Source organism: Drosophila gunungcola, unplaced genomic scaffold (assembly GCF_025200985.1).
Source record: "Drosophila gunungcola strain Sukarami unplaced genomic scaffold, Dgunungcola_SK_2 000161F, whole genome shotgun sequence".
Lineage (NCBI taxonomy): Eukaryota > Metazoa > Arthropoda > Insecta > Diptera > Drosophilidae > Drosophila > Drosophila gunungcola.
The window spans coordinates 49,015-74,728 of NW_026453322.1; the positions used below are offsets into that span (position 1 = coordinate 49,015).

Genomic DNA, 25,714 nt, shown 5'->3' on the forward strand with positions numbered 1-25,714 from the left:
ATTTGCTGGTATATGTTTGCATGTAGACCTGCAGTACAACTCTCACTTTGAAATAAAGTAAACAAGTTCCATAGTATCTATCATTGTGGTGTATTTCGTTGCAAGTTGTAAAATGGTTGCTTGTGGCTGGTTTTTTTTTTGGCTGCACTGGTACTGGTCTTTAACAGAAACACAAAAGATTAACCAAACTCTTAAGTTGCTCGTGAATAGTTAAAAGACTAACAAAAAAGTGAATATAAGAACAGTAAAATTTTCTTTACTAAAATAAATAAATAATAGATGGTTTTACTTGGCTACTGACAAGCTTAAAAAAGATTTGGTTTCCCAACTAAAATACAAAATAGCAGTTTTGGCTTATTTTGCAGGTAATAATTACTCAGTTGCATGTAAAGCAGAGATTGTAATTGTTGACAGTCATGGGAGCATTTCGGAAAATTTCTAGGCGGCATATATTGATCGGCCGGATGGCGTTATTAACTACGTGTTTGTATATAATAAAGATTGCTCATCCATATATTTTACCAAGTACACAAGCAATAACCGCTAGTGGTGCAACTCGAACCTTGGCAGGAAATGTAAATCCAAATAATCGACTACCGCGTACAAGTGCCAGTCAACTTAATAATGGAAATAGTCCAATCACAAATTTCAAAATTGCTGCAAAATCTCTTAATACAACAAGAAACGGAAATTTACGCATCAGGTAAGTGTTTACGAAGTTGATTTGTACAACTGCAAAATTGCATTATCAGACTGGTTTCTAAATTATAGTTCAAATTTGTTGTCAACATTTTAGTGTACTTTTGTTAAAAAGATGAAGCGAACGTAAGACGAAGCGCATATTGTAGTAAATAATTTACTCAATTTACATTCCTAAATGTGTCAAATTCTATGTAAATAGGTATAGTAGCTCACAGCCTATTTCAGCCTGTAATACCTGAACTGAACCGGTTATTAAAAATTATTTTAGGGCTAGGGATAGTTCTCACAAGCGATCAAAATTATTTTGTATTTATTCAAAGACTATTTTAGAAGTATTTTTTGGTACCTAATAGCGAAAAAGTCACCTATAAAGGCCAAGTAACGAATTTAACTCATTATGTTGAAATGAGTTGTGAGACATTGTATGTTTAAACATACAAAAAGTTCAATTTGTATAAATAATAATGTTTTTATAAAAAGTTTACTTATGTTGTATATATATATTTATAATTATATATGTTACGTATATACCACATAAGTAAACTTTTTATAATATATAATATAATATAATAATATAATATAATATAGCGGAGTAACAGCTAAATTTGTAATAAATAAGCGAGTAAGATTTCGCAATCGAACAAACACGCAAACATTTAGTCGAACAATCATCATACAAGAAGTGTTTAAAAATGCTAAAAATATATTTGCTTATATTGGTTTTAACCCAATTTGTAAAAGCCTAAATCAGTTGAATTTTTCAGAAACCTAGCCACTTCAGGAAAAACCGGTCTATTCTTATTGAGGGTAATGATTAAAACATACCAACAGTTGTGGCAACTTATTTTTGCGTTCGTATACATACATATATTCAAACATAGAAAATGTAAATATCGTGTAATAAAAAAGCAAGAAAAATATCGTAGCTAACAGCGTTTTCACCCTCAGCATTTCTTAAATTGTTTGTTTCTAAAAATTAAAAAATAATTATTTGTATTAAGGAGCGAAAATAGTTTCCGTGATCGCGATGAAAAGCTCTCAATTAAAGACAACATTCTGTAAACGATCAAATAAAACCCAATCTGCTTTTTATTCTGATGCACCTCCTTTACTCATAAATTAAAAGTGTATATTGTATTCGTTAATAAATATATAACAGGAGGAGAAGGAATAGTTTCCGTCGTATGTATGTATATATATGTGCATTCGTCTGTCGACCCGCATAAACAACCGGTTTAATTTTATTTAAATCTGATAACGATATTTGCCAAAGGAACGACCGAATAATTTATCGGAAAATCTTATAAGCTTCACTGTTGTCAAACATATACGCATAAAATGGGAACATTCTAGTTAAAGAATATTTAATTTTTGGAACAGCTGCAAGGGTATAAAAGCTTCGGCAATGTTGCTTATGAACAGAAGAAGACATAAAAACCCGCGGACAGGTATTCAAAAGTTAAATAGCCGTTATCCATGAATATTTCTAAACAGCTTCCCTACTCACTGCATATCCACATGATATCTAGGCCAACTAGTGTAGAGTCGAGCAAAAAACAAAAAACAAATTGGCGACACAAAAAAAAAGACCAATAAAATTGTTGTTGCCTTGCGTCGCTCTAATCAGTAAGGAAATGGTCCGCAAGGTAGAAGCTTACCTGTTAGGCCGGCCCTTACATCTTTCTCTGTGTGCTCGTTGTGCATAGGCGTGAGCCCCGAATGTCTTTTTTAAATTCGGTCGACATCCAAGCGCCAAAACTAAATACTAAAACGACTTATCTAAAACTTTTTAAAACTTGTCTATACAAAAATCAAAAATCCTTTTTTTTCTTTAAATTTTTAGCTTCAAGTGTTGAAAAAAAAAATTAAAATCAAAACAAGGGCTTCGTGATTACCAGGGGAACTACATATGTTAAATTTTAAACGCAGTTTTACTTAATATACTTAAAGTAAAAACTTATAACGTGTATACGAAAGAAGTCCCTTTAAATATTTTTTACTTTCCTTGATTACCCTTTAAAAGGTAATTTAATTTTATGCAACAGATCCTAAGAAAACAAATATTGAAGACGTGCATTGTTTTTGTGCTTTTTGACAAACCATTTTTTCCTTACAGATATAATATCTTTTCGAGCATCTTAAATTCAACATTATTTTATTGAAAGTCCTTAGCCAATATAAAAAATAATGCATGGAGTGTTATAGGCAAGTTACACTCACGAACGTCTCCTATCGATATCCGTATAGACTTTATGAAGCAGAATATCCGGTTATACTTGACAGTCGTGCGTCTGAACAGCTGTTATTTGTCTTGATTTGTGAAGAAAAAGATAAAGTTGTTTGTTGAAACTTGATAAAATAAACGAAAATAAACAAGGAATTAGATGATACTGCTGATTTTCACGAAAATCCATATCCTCCTTGTCTTTTGTTGATGTTTCCAGTTCTTTGTTATGATAGTTACCCACGATAGTCAATCGATATGCCAAATACAAAGTAAACAACGGTAAAAATCAATATATCGTAGAATGAAGCAATTTGACGCCCTTTTTCCCCATCTCTAGATGCCTATTCGAAACCTATTTAAAAAAAAAACTGTGTCTTGTTATGATCCTACTAGGACCTGCGTGGTTTTTGGGCTATCGCCGGCTAGGTTTCTTTTCAAGGCGTGAATGTCCGAACCCTGCCCTCATACACATTACAATGTACAACGACAAACGACGTTGTGCAACACCATAATCTGCGCAGTAACTTTTCAAAATTCAAATTACAAATAACATTGATATAAGTTGATTTCACACACATACACTTGTCATTTTGCTTGACACTCCTGCTCGACTGCAGGTCATGTGCAAGTCCCTCCAGTCCTTGCCATCTGCTTGCACGAATACTACAGAGGCCCCTATTCTATTTCCCACCCACTTCACTTAACCATTACCCGGTTCACCCTCTTCCTCCCTTAAAAAGAGATTTACTCCATTATATTAACTCTTGTTTACGTTAATTCAAATAAATTTAAGAAAGGTATTTATTAATTATTTGTATGATAATTAACTCTCTGAATATTAACCCTTATGCTGTTTTCGTTCTCTATTTATATTTGTTTTTTATATTGCGTGAATAGTCCGAATATTTCTATCAGTGTATTTTTTTTACTTTTGTTAAAACCTTAGAATTTTGATATTTACAAAGTTATAATTTTTGTTGTATTTTTTTCCGATTGTTCCTAGGGGAGCTATATGATATAGTCGTCCGATTTTGATGAAATTTAAACCGTAATTCTAAAATATTTAACCATTTCTATATGTCGAAGAAAGAAAGAAAAATTAAACAACAGCAAAGTTATAATTATTATTTTGTATTTTTTTCCGATTGTTCCTAGGGGAGCTATATGATATAGTCGCCCGATTTTGATTAAATTTAAACCGTAACTCTGAAATATATAACAATTACTATATATATATATAAAAATTAAAAAACAGCAAAGTTATAATTTTTTTATTTGTTTTTGCGATTATTCCTATGGGAGCTATATGCTATAGTCGTCCGAATCGGCTCGTTCCGACTTATCTAATACCTGCATTAGAAAGACAACTTTTGGGAATGTTTCATGCAGATATCTTTAAAACTGAGAGACTAGTTTTCGTAGAAACGGACGGACAGACTGACAATTACATGTCTAGATCGACTCTCCTAGTAATGCTGATCAAGAATATATATACTTTTTAGGGTCGGAAATGTCTCCTTCACTGCGTTGAAATCTTCTTACTGAAATTATAATACCCTCTGCAAGGGTATAAATAACAAATCTCAGAAATCACTCACAATAATAATTTTGTTTGTTTTTGTTTTGTTCTGATATAGGGAAATGTCTAAATTATTGCTCTAGGGTAAATTAAATATTTAAATAAAAAAATATATACGTAAAAATAAATAAAAAAATATATATGTTTGCGCACTTGGCGCTTTTATTTGAAGTCACTGGTTGTAGGGCGAGAGAGGGAACCAATAAAGCTTTCGTCCGTTCGCTCTTGCGAATCCGCCCCGTCTCTCGCCACCTTAGCATAAGTTATGTTCTAAGAGAAATTATTGGAATATTAAATTTAGTGATCATTTGAACTTCATCGTAACCACTCCCTTTTGTCGTCGCATTTCGCACAAGTTATACACAACTTATTGCAAATAAATTATCTCGAATCCTACTGCAGTCACACAAGTTTCGCGTTTGTTAATACAAAATAGTATTAAATTTTCATGGTGACCCCGACGTGATCGCAGTAGAGTTCGCAATCTGTTAACATATTTTTTTCGGTAAAAAACTATAACAATTACCAACAAATACACAAACATATTCATGTCGGTTCCAATAAAAAATTAAATTCCGAAATAAATTTCGTCGCTGGAAATTGTCTGCCCTTCCCCTGGTTGTTGCCCAAGACGTTTCTTCCGCCGCTGCAACTTTAATTGTTTAATTTGCTGCTGCCGCTGGAATATTAGTGTAAAAAAGGAATTTGCAATTATCGAGTCGGCCAACCAGGTATAGAGTGCTAAAAGTTAAAAGTTAATCTGTGGCGTTTTGTTAATTGTGATTTGGGCCATCTTTCAACTTTTTGCATTCGTGTACAAATCGGTAGATAGTAACATTCTAACCAAGAAATAAAAATTTGCATGTACTAAAATTCTGCAATAATCAATAAACATATATTTCGAATTATATGTGAATCGCTTTGGCCCATAAACAAGCAAATAAAATACTCGTCGTCGACCCAAACTTAATTCCCTTAATTTTCGTCGTAGTGATCACCAATTTAGGGTATAAATAAAACAAAAGTTATAAAAAATTAGCGGCAAAAACTTTCGCCGCAGTTTGTCTGAACATTTTCCGCGCTTCTCATAATTTTCCCGAGCTTTTCATAATTTTTCGCCCCTTTCGGCATCAGGCTTATATATTCCTTTCCTTTAGTTATCGGTCAGTGTATCATTCTCCGTTAGCATTTGCCTAGGAAGGGCCGCTAGCCGCGTACACATACCCACCCACACCGACACCGTTGCCGCTATTTCGAGTTATATTTGGTCGTTTTCGTTCTCGATCGCTGCAGCAGTGCATTTTTCGGTCTGCTTAACCGTTTGTTCGTTTTTTCGGTGTGCTTGAGCTTGAACGTTAGCTCCCCTACAGAGCGTACGTGCGGCATATTACTGTCACAAGGTTTATATAAAAAATATAAAAACCCTTTTTAAATATTTAATAATCGGTATATTACTGGTTGATTTTTTACTAGATTATTTAACAAATAAATTATTTTAATAAAAAATAAATATTTAACATTTCTTCGATTTCAACAAAATAAATACAAATAAACGCAATGGCAAACAAGGATATCGAAGAGTTTAAACACCAACGAGATGTTTGCATGAAAAGTATTAACCGAACGTATCGCCATTTAAAAGAAGCTAAATTATCTGAAAATGCTTAACTTTTGCAAAACCAAATAGAAGTGAAAGATACAAAAGATGATTACCGCGAAGAGTTGGAAGAGAATAAGTGCAAACCAAATAATATCGAGAAATCCGCTCCGCCAGCAAATCGCCCTCCTCAATGCCGCCTGCCAAGCGTTGCTCTCCCAACTTTTAGCGGAAAACACTCAGAATTTAAAAATTTTATAAGCCTTTTCGAAACTTTCGTTGACAAAGACGACATTTTACACGACATTAAAAAATTCAATCATTTAATTTCGTGTTTAGCTAGAGACGCCTTAGGAACAGTTAGGGCCTTTCAAGTCACTGCGGAAAATTATCCTAAAGCCCTTGCTAGCCTGAAGCGGGTGTACGATAATGATTGTGTTATTTTCTTTGACAGCCTATCGACACTTTTTAATTTAGAAAAAATTTTCCAGCCTTCAGCTACAGCCTTGAGAGCCCTCATCGACACGGTCACAGACTTGTATGACTCCTTGCTGTCTATTGGGGATGATAGACTCATTACTAATGTTATTTTAATACATCTGGTAATGAGCAAGGTCGATGCAGGAACTAAAAGAATGTGAGAAGAACAGTTAGATAATTCTTCGCTTCCACTTTGGAGCGAATGTGAGGCGGCCATCAACAGGCGATAGCGGAAGAGGCTTCCAAGCCCAAAACTGTTTAGTAGACCAAACCTAACCCTAAAAAGAATGGAAATAGGAGTTTTTCATTTGTCGCTGCCAGGAACGACTCTGTTCTCAGCTGAACATCAGATTGGAAACTGCGCTTCCTTCCCAACCCTTACAGTTCAGCAATGATTCGATTTCGCTAAAAGAGAACCCTTGTGCATTAACTGCTTGAGAAAGGGTCACACGTTCAAAAAATGCAAATCGAACAGATGCTTCACATATATTCCCCAAACACAAATCTCGCGTTGCCACCCCCTTTTCAGACCACGCTCATGCATGCGAATGCATCGGATCGAGTCATTCTTGCAACTGCTGTTGTGAGCGTCCAAACAAAAAGCGGCGAGTTTGTATTAGCTCGAGACTTGCTCGACTCTGGTTCTCAAATAAACTTTGTAACCGACGAGCTCGCTCAGAGGCTCAAAATTACAAGAGAGGACGTGTGCATGAGCTTGCGTGGCATTGGTGGACCTAATGCACAATCGACAAAAAAAAATACACACGATTGTGAAGTCACGGGTAGGGAACAGCCAGTTGTCGTCCGATTTTTGGATTATGAAAAATATTTCTGGTTATCATCCGGATCAAGAAGTGAACACCAGCGGTTGGAGGGTGCTTGAAAATATTCAGTTGGAAGATCCATTCTTCTTTAAGCCCCAAAAAATAGATATGCTTATCGGCGCTGATACGTTCTTTGAACTTTTATCTGTTGGGCAGACAAAACAGGGGCCTGAACTCCCTATTTTACAAAAGACAGTTTTCGGCTGGATAGTGTCAGGGAGATGTGCATCTAAAAATAATGTAGAGGCTGAAAAATGCTAAATCTCAGCTGCCAGAAGGAAGCGTTGAAATCAATTGAAGTTCAAATCTGACCCAAACACTCTTGGTTCGTCATACGAAGTTGCGAAACGTAGATTTTTGTCGCTAGAAAGGAAATTGTCAAAGGATCCTTCGCTGAAGAAGATGTATGAATTCATGGAGGAATATGTTTCAACGGGCCACATGTCCTCCACCAATGACAAAATCCCGAATACTACGCACTATTTCATTCCTCACCAATGCGTTCTACAGCCACAAAGTACTTCAACTAAGTTGAGAGTAGTTTTCGATGCATCGAGCCGTACTTCCGCGCAGGTAGCGTTGAATGGCAACTTTATGGTAGGCCCAACTATCCAAGAGGAGCTGTACTTGACTCTGCTTCGGTTTAGATTGCATAAGTTTGCCCATGCGGCCGACGTCGAAATAATGTATCGCCAAGTGATGGTGGACAAAGCTGACCGAAACTTCCAGCTTATAGTATGGAGACGAGATCCTTCTGAGTCCCTGAAAATCTTTAAGTTAAACACCGTTACATATGGAACTTCGCCAGCACCCTTTTTGCCGATTCGGTGTTTAGTGCTCATCCAAAAGCCGCAAATGTCACAAAGGCAAAGATGTTGTTGCAGGAACTGTGGCTTCGAAAATTAGACTGGGACGAGTCGCTACCGATGCAGTTGCTTACATCGTGAGAGACGTTTAAAGCGATGCTTCTGCAGCTGCCGAAAATTAAGGTATCGCGATTCGTCGGTTTTTGTTTCGAACCGGGTTGCAGAAATTCAGGAGTGGTCGGAGAAAGCAATTTGGAGACACGTTCCCAAACGTAGAGGAGCTTACAACGTCCATTCGAATCGGTGGGCCTTCGTTCTATCAGACTCAGAAAATAATTGGCCTGTAAATAAACATTTCGAACTGCCGGCTGATTTAGTGTCGATGGAGTCACGCAAATCGGCACTAGCTTTCGTAGTCAGCCCAGAGCCAAATTATTTGCTTCAGAAAATAAAGTCAGAAAGGTGTCGAAGCCCTCTGAAAAAAGTATTTCGCCAAGAGAACAGGATTTCGCTTTCGAGAAAATTTTCGAAGCTATTTAATTTCACGAATTCAGGGACGACATAAGTAAGATTCGGAAAAATAAACCGGTAGCAACGAATATTGAAAAGTTAAACCCTTTTCTTCAGGAAAAAAATTAGATTGGTGCACCTCGGTTGTTGATTTCTAAAAGCTCACAGTTCGTCAGATCCTATGTGTCATACCTGCCCGTTAGGAATTGTCATGCTGGCCCACGAGTTCTCGTAAGTCGCCTGCGCGAGAAAATATGGCTAGTTAATGCTCAAGAAGTGTGCCGACGAACAGTTCGGTCGTACAGGCGCTGCTTTCGCTGCAAGCCGCAACTCTTGACGCAAATTATGGGGAACTTGCCAGCAGATAGACTTCGAGCTCTCCGCCCGTTCAACATTTGTGGCGTTGATTTTTGTGAACCCTTAAGCACAACGTATCGTATCCGTGGTAAGGCACCGTACAAGTCGTACGTGGCCTTGTTCGTCTTGTTTGCTTCCAAAGCAGTACACTTAGAATTAGTGTCTGACCTAACCACTGATGCGTTTTTTTTTGGCATTTCAAAGGTCGTCGCGGGATTCCGGAGAAGGTGTGGTGCGACAGCGCCACCAACTTCGTCGGCGCAGATCGCCACATGAGAGAGTTCCGAGCCCGTCAGGAGGAGCAGGGGGTCGGTATCGAAGCATCCTTTTTTTGATGCGAGTTTGCGTTCATACCGCCCAGAGCACCGCACTTCGGTGGGCTATGGGGGGCAGGTGTGAGGTCTGCAAAGCACCTGTGCCTTGACCGTGGAGGAGCTTAGAACTCTTCTCACCAGCATGGAGGCCGTGCTCTACTTCAGGCCCCTCGGAGCTCTAAGCAGCGACGCGAACGACGGCGAAGCCCTGACCCCCGGTTACCTGCTCATGGGCGGTCTTTTTTGGACCCCACCATCAGCGCCGCTCCCGGACCAGATCAGCCTGACCTACTTGCGACGATGGCGAGGTGTCTCGTTTTTCAGGCACAGGTTTTGGCAGCGATGGTCCCGGGAGTACATCTCCAGCCTCCAGCAGCGGTCCAAGTGGCACAAGGGGAAACCCAACATCGTCGTGGGAGCGCTCGTCGTCGTCGCCGAATCTTCCGCCCCAGCAGTGGAGGATAGGCCGTGTGGGAGCGGTGCACGCCGGCGCCGACGTCAGGACGCAGGAGGGGGAGTATCGGCGAGCAGTCCACCGATTTGCCCTGTTGCCCGTTCTGGGCTGAAGGACGTCGTCCCTTCAGAGGGGGGGTTTTTGCGCACTTGGCGCTTTTATTTGAAGTCACTAGTCGTATGGCGAGAGCGGGAGCCAATAAAGCTTTCGTCCGTTCGCTCTTGCGAATTCGCCCCGTCTCTCGCCACCTTAGCAAAAGTTAGGTTCTCAGAGAAATTATTGGAATATTAAATTTAGTGATCATTTGAACTTCATCGTAACCACTCCCTTTCGTCGTCGCATTTCGCACAAGTTTCACACAAGTTATCGCAAATAAATTATCTCGAATCCTACTGCAGTCACACAAGTTTCGCGTTTGTTAATACAAAACAGTATTAAATTTTCCATATACTTAAATAATTATGTGAATAAGATAATAAATAAATGAAAATAAATAGGACATTGATTAAACATTAAAGGTTTTAAAATTATTGGAAAGACGACAACACTTAACAAATTAACAAACTTAGAACTAAGAGACGAAATTATCAACAAAAATATGTCTGAAGCCTCTTGGCTCTCGGTGCCGCCACTTGGAAGGCGAGTCGGTCTTTCGCGATGAGTATTTTTATGAATTTTCACTGGCTCTTAGGTTATGGGGAATCCTCGTAAGGGAAAAAAAGTTCCGGCTTTCCTCAAAAAAAAAAAACTAAGCAAGGGTTTTTTTTTCTGGCCTGGCTAATCTCCTTCAGAAATAACTGGGTCTGGTTGAGCCTAGTAAAAAAAAGTCAGCAAGCACGGCTTCACTCTTGGTCTCTGGCCACTCACCTCAAGGGTATCTCGCTACCAGTGTCTGTTTTTGGTTGGCACAAAAATATTATGCTTAAAAATAAATATTTAAATGAACTAGCGTGCTGCTGCTCTGTAAACAAAAAGCTTGTTTATGTGAATGTAGATTTTTAATCAAATATATTTTAAACCTCCAAAAAAAAAAAAACTCTTGGAGCGCAGCAGCTAAAACGGCCTTCTTGCTCTTTGACATAATCTCGTGTGCCATTCCCTCCTTCTTGTACCATCCCGTGAGCCATAACTCCGTTGTTCGGATTTCGAATAGCCCGGGTCGTTGACCGGCAATGACGTCTGCCCATCCCCCACGGGTTGGCAGGCCTAGCCAATTGCTTATGCTGATATCGATATCCCAAAAGTGGCCATAACAGTCTTGCCATAGACGCAATGAAACAACCCAAGAGTAACTAGACCCTTACAATTCCAAACTTAAAGTTGTTCACTTTCTTTGGCTGCACATTCTGAAAATGTTAACTTTTTAGTGCAACAGCTAAAAGAGCGTTTAGATTACATTAAGCAAGTTGGATTCTCCGCACCTTATATAATATTATATATATTTATAGCATTAAAAAATGAGCCAATTAATAAATTGAAATTTGAACAATACAAAATTTAAACGCTCAATAAAATAAAAATAAAATTGTTATCTTTTCAGCAAATTATAGGCAATGGTTAATAAATAATTAATTTGACAACACAGTATAATATTGAACTGTTATGCCGCAGTTTCTAGTATTAGTTGATCATTCAGCGTACACGTATTTTAAGTTTTGTGAATTGTACCGTGTGAAATTGAAAAATGGATGTTAAGCTCGTACTTAGGTTGTACTATTGACATTTCAAAAGTCGCTCCATGCCATGGCACGCTAGAAACCATATATTTTAAATACCTAAATCGTCAGTGACTATGCAGACTATATCATCTGTATGGTGTTGAATTAGCCGAGATAAATCATTTACTAATTGCACAGTATTTAAATTTGTTCGAATTTTATACAGTTTATGGTTTTAAATGTTGTTAAAAATGAATATAATACAATTAAGTAATATCCAGACGAGCATCCAAATAGATAAGCAGACACTTTAATTTTACTTTTATTCAACCGCACGCACTCGATGACAGAGAAAAACTGATTCGATGTCAACGCAAGCACAAGCTAGCAACCAAGAGGCAAAGAGGAAACACAAGACACAAGTTACTTTTCGCAATCTCCTTTTTGACCCTGCAGTTCTAATTCCTAAAGATTCCCTAAGGAATAAGGAAATTCCCCAATAGCCGCCGAGAAGACTCCCGAGGAATTATCCCTACAAAACAGGGAGGAATTTGTATGAAGCAGGAGTTTACGGCGACAGTCCGGGAGAATTCCCAAAGGAATTCTTCAGGAATTGCTCGGTAATTTCTGGAAAATTTCGAAACAAAATCCTTTAAATCCCCTCGGAATCCCTCGGCAATATACAACTTAAATTGTAGGCGAATTACCGAGGAATTCCCGGCAAAAAAAATTAAAAATTACTTGTTACTTTTCTCAATTTACACATTTTTTTCATAAGCTGCAGCCAAATTCAAGTGGAATGGATACAAAAAAAGAAAATTCTGCCTGGCTATAGACGCTATGAAGCAGAATATTCGGTTGTTGTTTGTTGAAACTTGATAAAATTAACTAAAATAAACAAGGAATTAGATGATATCGGCTTGATGCTGCTTTCCCAATAAGTAAAAATTAAAATTTTCTATTAAAAAAACCGTGTCTTGTTATGATTCTACTAGGACCCTCGTGGTTTTTGGGCTATCGCCGGCTAGTTCTCTTCAAGGCGTGAATGTCCAAACCCTGCCCTCATACACATTACAATATACAACGACATACGACGTTGTGCAACACTATAATCTGCGCGGTTACTCAAATTACAAATAACACTGATATAAGTTGCTAGTCCCTCCCGTAATTGTCATCTGCTTGCACGAATACTGCAGAGGCCCCTATTTTATTTCCCACCCACTTCACTTAACCATTACCCGGTTCACCCACTTCCTCTCTACATAAATTTAAGAAAGGTTTTTATTAATTTGTTGTATGATAATTAACTCTCTGAATATTAGCCCTTATGCTGTTCCCGTTCTCTGTTTATATTTGTTTTGTATATTGCGTGATCTAAGTTTGTTTTACGAATGGTCCGTATATTTCTCTCAGACACGACTAATAATTCAAATTAATTTAAAAATAAAGAAATAATATATATATATATATATATATATATATATATGCTTCCTTTGGCAGCTTGCAGCTGTTGCAAAATTTAAAAATGTTTAAAAGCTTTGAAGCTATGATGATTTGCAGCTTAGTTAGCTACATATATGATATATTCGTTTTTAATTTTTTTTTTAGTTCTTCGACATATAGCAATGGTTAAATATTTCAGAAATACGGTTTAAATTTAATCAAAATCGTACGACTATATCATGTAGCACTTATGGATACAATAAAAATATTTAAAATTTTGTTTTTTTAAATGTAATTTTTTCTTTTTTGTAATTTTTATTTAATTCGTTTTGACTTATTAATAATTTTATAGTTCAGAATTCAGTTTTTTATTTTATTAAAATAGGAAAACGATATCATATAGCTGCCATAGGAAATATCGAATAATTGAGCTGCAAATCATTATAGCTTCAATGTTTTTAAACATATACGCAAGTAAATCATAATTTTAATGCTTTTAAGAATATTTAATTTTTGCTATAGCTGCAAGGGAATATGAACTTCGGCTTGCCGAAGCTTGCTTCCTTTCTTCTTTTTTATTTATTTTTCCGATTGTTCCTTTGGGAGCTATATGCTATAGTCGACCGACCAGGCTCGTTCCGACTTATCTAATACCTGCATTAGAAAGACAACTTTTGGGAATGTTTCATGCAGATATCTTTAAAACTGAGAGACTAGTTTGCGTAGAAACGGACGGACAGACTGACAGATGGACATGTCTAGATCGACTCTCCTAGTAATGCTGATCATGGCCCCGGGCGCCAAATCTAAGAGGCGCTAAATCGAGTCCGACTAGCAATATGTACATATATGTTTCGAGAATTCATATTTTCCCGCGGCGCTGCGCATGTAACGCTCCCTATAGAATACAAGTGTAAGTGTTTTCTGATGTGATCAAAAGGAAAAGGGACGCTCGAAACGTCATAATAATTAAACTTTCTTGCTTAGAGAGAGAGAGAGAGAGAGAGAGAGAGAGAGAGAGAGAGAGAGAGAGAGAGAGAGGGCGAGCAGTATACGAGTTAGATTATGAGCGCGTTTGGTTACATACATTCCAATCTATTCCATTCTATTGCAACATTTAATCAGGTACTTATGCTTCGATGAACCTTCCATTTCTTGATGTTCTAAAAATATATTTCTACTATTTCAAATTAGGCGTGGAAAACACAAAAATTAAACGAACATTCCGGGCAAAAAAACAACACATCGAAAATTTGTCGAAAGAATTAATGTTAAATTACGTGAAAAGTCATAACAAGGAAACCTTAATAATTAATAACCTATTTACACTTAAAATACTCCTAATGTTATTCGTACGGCAAATAGGGAGGGGGCGGAATTTTTCGCTTTGCCCCGGGCTCCAGCAACCTTAGATCCGCCACTGTGTAGGGCGAGAGCGGTAGCCAATAAAGCTTTCGTCCGTTCGCTCTTGCGAATTCGCCCCGTCTCTCGCCATCTTAGCATAAGTTAGTTCTAAGAGAAATTATTGGAATATTAAATTTAGTGATCATTTGAACTTCATCGTAACCACTCTCTTTCGTCGTCGCATTTCGCACAAGTTTAACACAAGTTATCGCAAATAAATTATCTCGAATCCTACTGCTGTCACACAAGTTTCGCGTTTGTTAATACAAAATAGTATTAAATTTTCCATAAACTTAAATAATTATGTGAATAAGTTAATAAATAAATGAAAATAAATAAAACATTGAATAAATTTAAAGGTTTTAAAATTATTGGAAAGACGAAAACACTTAACAAATTAACAAACTTAGAACTAAGAGACGAAATTAACAACAAAAATATGTCTGAAGCCTCTTGGCTCTCGGTGCCGCCACTTGGAAGGCGAGTCAGTCTTTCGCGATGATTATTTATATGAATTTTCACTGGCTCTTAGGTTATGGGAAATCCTCGTGGCGGAAAAAATTCCGCCTTTCCTCCAGAAAAAGAAACTGAGCCAGGCCTTATTTTCTGGCCTGGCTAATCTCCTCCAGAAATAACTGGGTCTGGTTGAGCCTAGAAGGAAAAGCCAGTAAGCACGGCTTCACTCTTGATCTCTGACCACTCACCTCAAGGGTATCTCGCTACCAGTGTCTGTTTTTGGTTGGCACAAAAATATTATGCTTAAAAATAAATATTTAAATGAACTAGCGTGCTGCTGCTCTGTAAACAAAAAGCTTGTTTATGTGAATGTAGATTTTTAATCAAATATATTTTATAACTCAAAAAAAAAAGAACTCTTGGAGCGCAGCAGCTAAAACGGCCTTCTTGGACTTTGACATAATTTCGTGTACCATTCCCTACTTCTTGTACCATCCCGTGAGCCATAACTCCGTTGTTCGGATTTCGAATAGCCCGGGTCGTTGACCGGCAATGACGTCTGCCCATCCACCAGGGATTGGCAGGACTACTGGAATAAGTTGGCAGGGCTAGCCAATTGCTCGTGTTGATATCGATATCCCAAAAGTGGCCATAACAGTCTAGCCATAGACGCAATGAAACAACCCAAGAGAAACTAGACCCTTACAATTCCAAACTTAAAGTTGTTCACTTTTTTTGGCTGCACATTCTGAAAATGTTAACTTTTTAATGCAAATGCGAAAGAGCGTTTAGATTACATTAAACAAGTTGGATTCTCCGCACCTTATATAATATTATATATATTTATAGTAATAAAAAATGACCCAATTAATAAATTGAAATTTTGAACAATCAAATATTTAAACGCTCAATAAAATAAAAATGAAACTGTTTTCTTTTCACTAAATTATAATCAATGGTATAATATAAGTATAATATTGAACTGTTATGCCGCAGTTTCTAGTATTAGTTGATCATTCAGCGTACACGTATTTTAAGTTTTGTGTTTTAAGAGCGTACTTAGGTACGGTACATTTCAAAAGTCGCTCCATGCCATGGCACGCTAGAAGCCATATATTTTAAGTACCAAAATCGTCAGAGACTATGCAGACGATATCATCTGTATGGTGTTGAATTAGCCAAAATAAATCTGACACTGCAGTTCCAATCCCTAAAGATTCCCTAAGGAATCTCCCACTAGCCGAGGAATTCTCCCTACAAAACTGGGAGGAATTTATATGAAGCAGGAGTTTACGGCGAGAGTCCGGGAGAATTCCCAAAGGAATTCTTCGGGAATTCCTCGGTAATTTATGGAAAATTTCGAAACAAAATCCTTTGAATCCGGAATCCCTCGGCAATATAAAACTTAAATTGTAGGCAAATTGCCGAGGAATTCCCGACAAACATACTTAAAACTCTCCAGAAATTCCAGGGGATAATTGCGAGAAATTCCTCCGGCAATCCTAGTGAAAATCCAGGAATTCCTCGGAAATTCCTGAAAAAAAAATGCGTGGAATCGTCCCAGAACTCCTAGTAAAAAAGTAAAATAAAATTCAATTATTTTTTTTTTTTATTTACATTTATTATTAATATTTTTTATTTGCGCGTGTGCTGACGACTACACTACCGGCTGCTGGTCCTCCAACGGATTTATGCTATCTGTAAAGAAAATACATATATATATATTAGAAACAAATAAAATATCTGCGTTGCACAAACTATTATCATATTATTATTAAATAACTGCACTTATCTGATAAATTAAAAATTACTTTAAGTTTTCTCAATTAAAATACTTTTTTTCATAAGCTGCATCCGAATTTAAGTGCAATGGAGACGAAACCGAAAATTCTGCATGGTGCGTTTCAGGTTATATCCGACCATATCAATGCCCTGCAATTAAAATCCCATAAGGCAGATAATCAAACATGAACATTTAAGCGTTGCCTATAACAACTTTACAATAACTTCCAAAATTGTATTACATTTAATCAAAAAAAATCATTAAAACATAATATTAAAAATTTTTAAATATACCAGGGCATTTAAAAAAGGGTATTCAAAAGTCTATACAGTGTAGTATGCATATAGTACTTGAAGTAAATACACTGTAATACTTTGTTGCGGTGCTTACATAAACAAAAGCCCATGAGTCGATCGGTGGGCTCACGGAAAATGCAAGTGTCAGCGTTCTGTTACACGCGCAGGTTGAACTCAAGTACATCCATAAGCCCTCGCGCTCCAGCTTAATACACATAATATATAAGATATACATAACCGACTCTCTGCTATCCAACTGTGGGCAGCGCAGCTGCGAGACTTAGGCTTACTTAGAACCTAAGAAAAAATGTAAAGAAGAGAAACAACTGGACGTTGGTAGCGCCACCTTTACTGCACCAAATTTCAGTGAAAGATTGAAACGAATCGAAGACGTTATGTTGTTATAACAGTACTTTTTGTTCTTGACACTGTTTTTTCCGTTTTCCCTCCATTCAACGCTCTCTCTCATTTTCTCTGCTCCGAATTACTTAGAAATAAACAACAACAAAGAAGTTCGAGCTTCGGCAGTGGCAGAGACGCCGGCAGAATTTGGTTTACCTTCTTCGTTTCGAACTTCGCTACTCGAAGCCCATAATATTTTTTTTTTTTCAAACATGAATGAAAGATTTCTTCCTTTTTACACAGGACTGGTCAAATATGCAAAAAAGCACATATTGTTTTTTAAGTCATCTTTAATTGTTCTTAATGCGTTTCATTGGAAGGAATTTTTAATTTCGGAAACGCTCGGCTTTCGCTACCAATTGTGCCTTACGAAACATGCATTCTACAACGCACTATTATAACGAACTTAAAACTGTTTCTCGAAAACCTTTCTGGGTTTGTTTTTTTTTATTTTTATTATATTTTTCATTTATTCGGCTCGTTTGATTCATCGGTCATCTTCGAAGTTAATACTGTAGACGGTAAAACGTCCCTTCTTTGTGACTCTTAAAATATATGAATTAGAAAACTATAGTGCTTTTAGTTAAAACAGTATTTGCTAATAAATGACGTTTTCGTTTCTGCTCAAAAAGTGTAAACAGTTAAGAAACAAAAAAGTCTAAAAAGTAAAGAAAAAAAATGTTAAAACACTTACCAAATAAAGCAAAATTTCGTGCCCCGTTTCCACTATAAACAGAGACCACATTTATTTTGAGTTCACCTTAAACAGAACTGAAAGAAAAAGAGCAAAAAAAACACACACACAAATCAAAAAATGAAGTTTATAAAACTGAAATTTAAAACAAAAATGTACACCGAGAAAAAAACCGTTTTCAACAGTCTCGATTTCAGTATTTCCGTGCTCAATAGTGAGCCAAGAACGGATTTAAATCCTTTGTTTTACTTAAGTATGTGTTAAATAGTAAATTTAAACATTTGAAACACCTTTTTTTGTGTACAAATAAATTAATACAATCACACTTGCTTCAACTAAAAGAAAATTATTATATAAAGTATGTGCAATTATCGCTGGGGCTCCAACAACTGAAATTCGACCAATGGGTCGAACAATCGGTCATCTTCTTAGATGTCCATGGTTCCATTTCATTCTCATTTAAAGAACAAAACTTTACCCTGCGCCGCGGCCGAAAATTTCAAAAGGAAACGACGAGGCCGGAAGTATAATTCGGTAACTTTCCGAACAATTTTCCCAATTTATATCTCTTTAATTTTCGTTAATGTGTTATACTAATTTTTTCTCGAGTTTAAGATCAGTTATTCTCGAGCTCAAGATCTTCTCTTCTCGATTAGCAAAATCGAGAACAAAAAGAACAAATTCTCTTCGATTTCAAGAACGTTTCTTCTCGATAAAGTGAGAAGTAAAAATACTGAAATAAAGCAGACTTGCTCTTGGTTTTTTTTTTCTCAAATTTTCTCGATGTATTGATTAACATTTCCAAATCTATCAGTTTTTTCACCAGTATATTTTTCTTCGGCAGTTTTATAGACAGACAATATCTTTTCTACTTGTTCCAAAATTTTGTTCGGTGTTTTTACGCTTCATTTTTTTGTAAAAAATTTTTGAATTTATAGGCTGTAAATGAATTTATGTGCCAAAGTTCAAGGACACAATATGTTAAATATAGCAAATTGTGTACATTATTGGTTAACGATTCTTTCGGATAAATATATTAATTAATTCGCTGATAGTGTCAAGGTGATCTGAAATTGTCCCAAATATAAAATAAATTGCCTGCTCTTCTAGAGGTTTCGCCTTTTTTACGAACTCGGCCGGCCAAAATTTTTTTTAATTTGTTAACAATACAGATTTTTGTGAAATCTTTATTTTTAATTTTTAAATGTATAGTTTTTTAATCAAAAATTAAATTAATAATTTTTCTGGCAACACCCAAATTAATTAAATGCAATGAGTCAAAAGATAGATTCATTTTGGTAAAAAGGCAAGTGATGTGAAAGAAAAGACCTGTTTCGAAATTGTTCGTTGGTAATTGGAAGGCCTGGAAATTCACTATAAATTGTGACACTATTATTGGGACAACCAACCACTAAATGAATTGGTATTTGGCGTCCCACACATAAACAACCTTGTTGGGGCATCACAAATAAAAGACCTTAGTTTCAATAAAACACTTTTGACACCAATTTTAAAAGGACTCAGAATGTTTTACCAGCACATATACAAAATCGTCCATATAATCGTCTATATAAACAGGCTTTAGACTACCAACATAATAGCCAAACAAAAATACATCACTACTGGCAATATTATGAAAAAATCTCAAAATTGGTTACAAACTGGTATTTTAGCTTTTAATTTTGAATTTTCTAGCTGCTTATCTTTTATAAATTCCAAATAATTTTGAATGCCAATGTATGTGTAACCCTTGTAACTTTCGTTTAACTTTGAAATTCTCAAAGCCGGTCCAAATTTTTTTTGTTGTTGTTGTGAACCCATAAAGCAAAAACGTTCCAAAATCTCACCTTTTAGTTTTAGGTGGCCCACTTGGCAAATTTTCACTCATAATCAAGAGAATAATTTGATGCACTTTCATTCATTTTCAGAATTAATTTTTTTATTAAAGGTAAGAGCACTAGCAGCCGACCACAGCAACTCTTCCTTTTGTTTTCTCGATAAGCGGTGAATATTAGATCGCGACTTTCTCCTCATTTTAAGTATAAGGTCAAGTAAAAAGTAATCCATTATTTGAACAATAGATGACTTAAGTGATCTGTATTTTGCGTTGTATAAGTCCGATTTAATTTTTTTGTTCTATAAAAGCTTCTTAAAAAAGTTTTGTGATCGATAAAATGTAAATGGAGTATATGGTCCTAATACTGTAACTGCCAACCATGCACAATTCTGGTTTCGACGATTTCGTTCTGGGAATTTTGATGTTAAAGATGAGGCACGCTGCGGCCAATCGTGAAAAAATGCCGACATAATAATGGAAATCGTTGAGTCTAACCGTCATTCAAGCAGTTAGGTAATTGCCTAGAAGCTCAACATCGTTCAAAAAATAGCTAGGACCATTAAACAAACGCGGAAAACTGAAAAAAGCTCGAGTATGGGTGCCACAAGAGCTATAAACAAAAAATCTTTTGGATTATATTTCGATCAGCGAATCCCTGCTGAATCGCACCAAAACCGAACCGTTTTTGAAGCGGAGTGTGACTGGTGATGAAAAGTGGGTCACTTATGACAACGTGAAGCGAAAACGGTCGTGGTCGAAGGATGCCGGACCAGGAGGTGGCTAAGCCACCTTATTTGTAAGAAACTGAGCCAGTCGGTTTTCACAATCATCTCTTGCAGCTCATGAAATTACCATCAAAATGGAAATCGATAGTATAAAAAAATTGTGCTTATTTGAAACAAATTTGGTTAAATCTAACCATAAAATAAAACTTTGAATTTTATGTACAAATAATGGATTACTTTTTTACTTGACCTTATATAAATTTCAAATTTTTTGTTTAAGTTTTATAAATATATATTTTTTTTAATTGTAAAGCATTTTTATTTATTTTTTTTTTGTTTAATTTCATTTTTCATTTAATTTATTTTTATAGGTTACCCTAATCAAAGACCCCAGGCAGAAGTGAAAGGAAGAGAGAAAAAAGAGAGCACACAAATCAATTGGCCGAGTTAATAAAACACAAAATTAAAATTTGTGAACAAAACATTACCTCTTGTTTTGAAATAGTTTTTTCTGGAATTAAACGAAAATATTATTTATAACGCATTAATTAAATTCGCACAATTTATAACAACACTATTCTTACTTCAAAATTTCAACGGCAACAATATTAATAATTATTCAGAACAAATGTGATTGTCTCCAAGAAAATCAAAACGCCGAGAAATGCAAAAGAAAGAATACCGTTTATTCGCTTACTGCTTGTGATTACAGTCGCGGTGGAAGGTATAGTGCAAGGAAACGTGAAATAATTAAAAACAAAATCACGCTTTAAAAATATATCATGTATTCGTATATATATATATGTAATTTTTAAAATTAAAAAAAAAAATTATAATTCGAAAAAGTTTTTTTATACGTCTTAATTTTAGATAATTAATTTTAGGAATATTTGGAATTCGGTATATATCTTGTTTTATACTACCCTCTATAGCGTCTGCCTCGGACTTAAAAAAAATGTAATTATTATATAACTTAACAGAACGTAATAACTTAACAGAACGTTAAGTTCATATGAAGTTACATTTGTAATTCTGGGTAGTATTCAGTTTTTACATCTTCTCGCGTCGATGTCCTAAAAAAGCTTCGGGTAGTGTGACCAACTTGTTGCTTTGCTAGAAAAACCCTAAGTTACAACACGCCTCTCAAAGACACAATATGTAAATTAAATAACAAATGTGATGCCTAAAGATGAGATACAATTCATATGATTTAGTCTGCTAATTCCTTTAGTCATCACGTCCGCAGACATCTACTTGGATTGCATGAATTCCACATCAATGTCGCCACTTTTATGCATATCCTGTATTGTGCGTGGATGAAAACCGAATCCTTTGACCAATCTCTGTGTGCTTTGATTGTCGTTGTAGATTTTTACAAGATCGCAAGTCTCGCCGATTCCATTTATGAGTGCCTTCAAGTAGACTGCCTCCTTCTTGCTTTTGCACACTTCGCACTCCGCTGTCGTTGCGCTTTTTTTAAATTTTAAACAATGCACTTTTTTCAGATTTGGCCACTTTAACCAGGTCGTTTTTATATACGTGCCCCAATACTGCATTATCTTTTCAAAAATGCACCTCAAATCCCTTGACTCTTATTTTTGACACAGACAATAAGTTTTGTCGTAGATCGGGAACATATAGCACTTCTCTTAGCGTAGCGAGGCTCTTGATTATTTTCGTTTGTTTTGATTTTGATGCTAATGTGGCCTACTCCGTTCACTTTGGTGGTATTTGTGTTTGCCAAGTGCAGCTTTTTATCGACGCATCTAATATCGTTGAACAGTCTGGCGTTTGAGCTCATATGTGAGGTATATCCACTGTCGATACACCACATGCTGCCGGGGGCCTCTGTAAAGTTAGCGCCTCGGCGATGTTGCCATGTTACCTTTTTCGTTGTTATTCTCACTCATTGTACCATTACTTCTGTTTTTGCAGTTCCGCGCCAAGTGTCCAACTTTATTGAAGGCAAAATATTTTCTGCTTTCCTTTGGAGTCTGGTTCTTTGCATAGCAGTGCTTTTGTCGGTTTTCGTATGTGCAGTAACGGTTGAGTATTGAGTGCCAGAAAAACCCAAAGACACAACAAAGCATTTTTAAAACATTCAAACAGGTTAAAAAAAAAATTGGTTAAAAAAATAATTTTTGTTTTGTTTTTTTGAAAGCGGTCAGCCCGATAACGGCATCTTTACTAATGAAGAATTTGTTTGATTTTTTTTCGATCTCTACAAAGGCTGAAATCGTGTCAACCAGGACGCAGGGTTTTTTTTTGGAGACCCCACTCCACAGGCCTGTATTTCGGCCAATATTGGGTTTTTCTAATTTATAATTATACACTTGCAGAAGGTATTATTATTTCAGTCAGTTTGCAACGCGGTGAAGGTGACATCTCCGACCTTATAAAGTATATATATGCGTGATCAGCATCACTAAGTGAGTCGATCTAGTCAAGTCCGCCTGTCCGTCCGTCCGTCCTTTTCTACGCAAACTAGTCTCTCAGTCTTAAAGCTATCTACAAGAAACTTTCCCAAACGTGGTCTTTCTATTGCAGATAGTATATAAGTCGAAACGAGCCAGATCGACGAATATAGCATATAGCTCCCATAGGAACAATCGGAAAAATTAATGAAACAATTACAAATTTGCCGTTATTAATTTTTTTTTCTAGTTCTTTAAAATATAGTATTGGTTTAATATTTCAGAATTACGATTTAAATTCCATTAAGATCGGCAGACTATAGCATATAGCCCCCATTAAAAAAATTGGAATATAAAAAAAATTATATTTAAAAAAATGTACTTATATATTTTTTAACTTTTTGGAAAAACTCTTTCAGAATTACGCTTGTAATTTATTAAAATCGGAAAACGATTTTATGTAGCTGCCATGGGAACGTTCGAATAATGGAGCTAAAAATCGCATAAGCTTCAATGTATATATTGTATTGTTGAATTTTGATGCACTATAAACAGTAAACAAGTGGCCCAACAAAACAAAGCACGAGCTTGTTACGCGCGGAAATTTAGATATTTTAAAGAACAATTGTGTTTGACAATAGCTGCAAGGGTATTTAAACTTTGACTTGTCGAAGTTTGCTTCTTTTCTTGGTTCTTTATATACTTTCCCGATTGTTCTTATAGGAGCTGTAGCAAAAACGTTCCAAAATCTCACCTTTTAGTTTTAGGTGGCCCACTTGGCAAATTTTCACTCATAATCAAGAGAATAATTTGATGCACTTTCATTCATTTTCAGAATTAATTTTTTTATTTAAGGTAAGAGCACTAGCAGCCGACCACAGCAACTCTTCCTTTTGTTTTCTCGATAAGCGGTGAATATTAGATCGCGACTTTCTCCTCATTTTAAGTATAAGGTCAAGTAAAAAGTAATCCATTATTTGAACAATAGATGACTTAAGTGATCTGTATTTTGCGTTGTATAAGTCCGATTTAATTTTTTTGTTCTATAAAAGCTTCTTAAAAAAGTTTTGTGATCGATAAAATGTAAATGGAGTATATGGTCCTAATACTGTAACTGCCAACCATGCACAATTCTGGTTTCGACGATTTCGTTCTGGGAATTTTGATGTTAAAGATGAGGCACGCTGCGGCCAATCGTGAAAAAATGCCGACATAATAATGGAAATCGTTGAGTCTAACCGTCATTCAAGCAGTTAGGTAATTGCCTAGAAGCTCAACATCGTTCAAAAAATAGCTAGGACCATTAAACAAACGCGGAAAACTGAAAAAAGCTCGAGTATGGGTGCCACAAGAGCTATAAACAAAAAATCTTTTGGATTATATTTCGATCAGCGAATCCCTGCTGAATCGCACCAAAACCGAACCGTTTTTGAAGCGGAGTGTGACTGGTGATGAAAAGTGGGTCACTTATGACAACGTGAAGCGAAAACGGTCGTGGTCGAAGGATGCCGGACCAGGAGGTGGCTAAGCCACCTTATTTGTAAGAAACTGAGCCAGTCGGTTTTCACAATCATCTCTTGTAGCTCATGAAATTACCATCAAAATGGAAATCGATAGTATAAAAAAATGGTGCTTATTTGAAACAAATTTGGTTAAATCTAACCATAAAATAAAACTTTGAATTTTATGTACAAATAATGGATTACTTTTTTACTTGACCTTATATAAATTTCAAATTTTTTGTTTAAGTTTTATAAATATATATTTTTTTAATTGTAAAGCATTTTTATTTATTTTTTTTTTGTTTAATTTCATTTTTCAATTTATTTTTATAGGTTCACCCTAATCAAAGACCCCAGGCAGAAGTGAATGGAAGAGAGAAAAAAGAGAGCACACAAATCAATTGGCCGAGTTAATAAAACACAAAATTAAAATTTATGAACAAAACATTACCTCTTGTTTTGAAATAGTTTTTTCTGGAATTAAACGAAAATATTATTTATAACGCATTAATTAAATTCGCACAATTTATAACAACACTATTCTTACTTCAAAATTTCAACGGCAACAATATTAATAATTATTCAGAACAAATGTGATTGTCTCCAAGAAAATCAAAACGCCGAGAAATGCAAAAGAAAGAATACCGTTTATTCGCTTACTGCTTGTGATTACAGTCGCGGTGGAAGGTATAGTGCAGGGAAACGTGAAATAATTAAAAACAAAATCACGCTTTAAAAATATATCATGTATTCGTATATATATATATGTAATTTTAAAAAATTAAAAAAAAAAAATTATAATTCGAAAAAGTTTTTTTATACGTCTTAATTTTAGATAATTAATTTTAGGAATATTTGGAATTCGGTATATATCTTGTTTTATACTACCCTCTATAGCGTCTGCCTCGGACTTAAAAAAAATGTAATTATTATATAACTTAACAGAACGTAATAACTTAACAGAACGTTAAGTTCATATGAAGTTACATTTGTAATTCTGGGTAGTATTCAGTTTTTACATCTTCTCGCGTCGATGTCCTAAAAAAGCTTCGGGTAGTGTGACCAACTTGTTGCTTTGCTAGAAAAACCCTAAGTTACAACACGCCTCTCAAAGACACAATATGTAAATTAAATAACAAATGTGATGCCTAAAGATGAGATACAATTCATATGATTTAGTCTGCTAATTCCTTTAGTCATCACGTCCGCAGACATCTACTTGGATTGCATGAATTCCACATCAATGT

The 25,714-nt window shown here is 35.8% G+C and overlaps 1 long non-coding RNA gene across 2 annotated transcripts; it reads left to right on the forward strand.

The window, feature by feature from the left end:
• The first annotated feature begins 156 nt into the window (after window positions 1–156).
• LOC128265819 (uncharacterized) lies at window positions 157–25,007 on the forward strand. 2 transcript variants are annotated; one of them, XR_008268920.1, is made up of 3 exons: window positions 157–703; window positions 19,918–19,937; window positions 20,923–21,289. It is a non-coding gene; the product is annotated as an uncharacterized LOC128265819 (long non-coding RNA). The 2 variants fall into 2 exon arrangements; XR_008268919.1 differs by lacking the exons at window positions 19,918–19,937; window positions 20,923–21,289 and adding an exon at window positions 24,801–25,007.
• The last annotated feature ends 707 nt before the right edge of the window (window positions 25,008–25,714 follow it).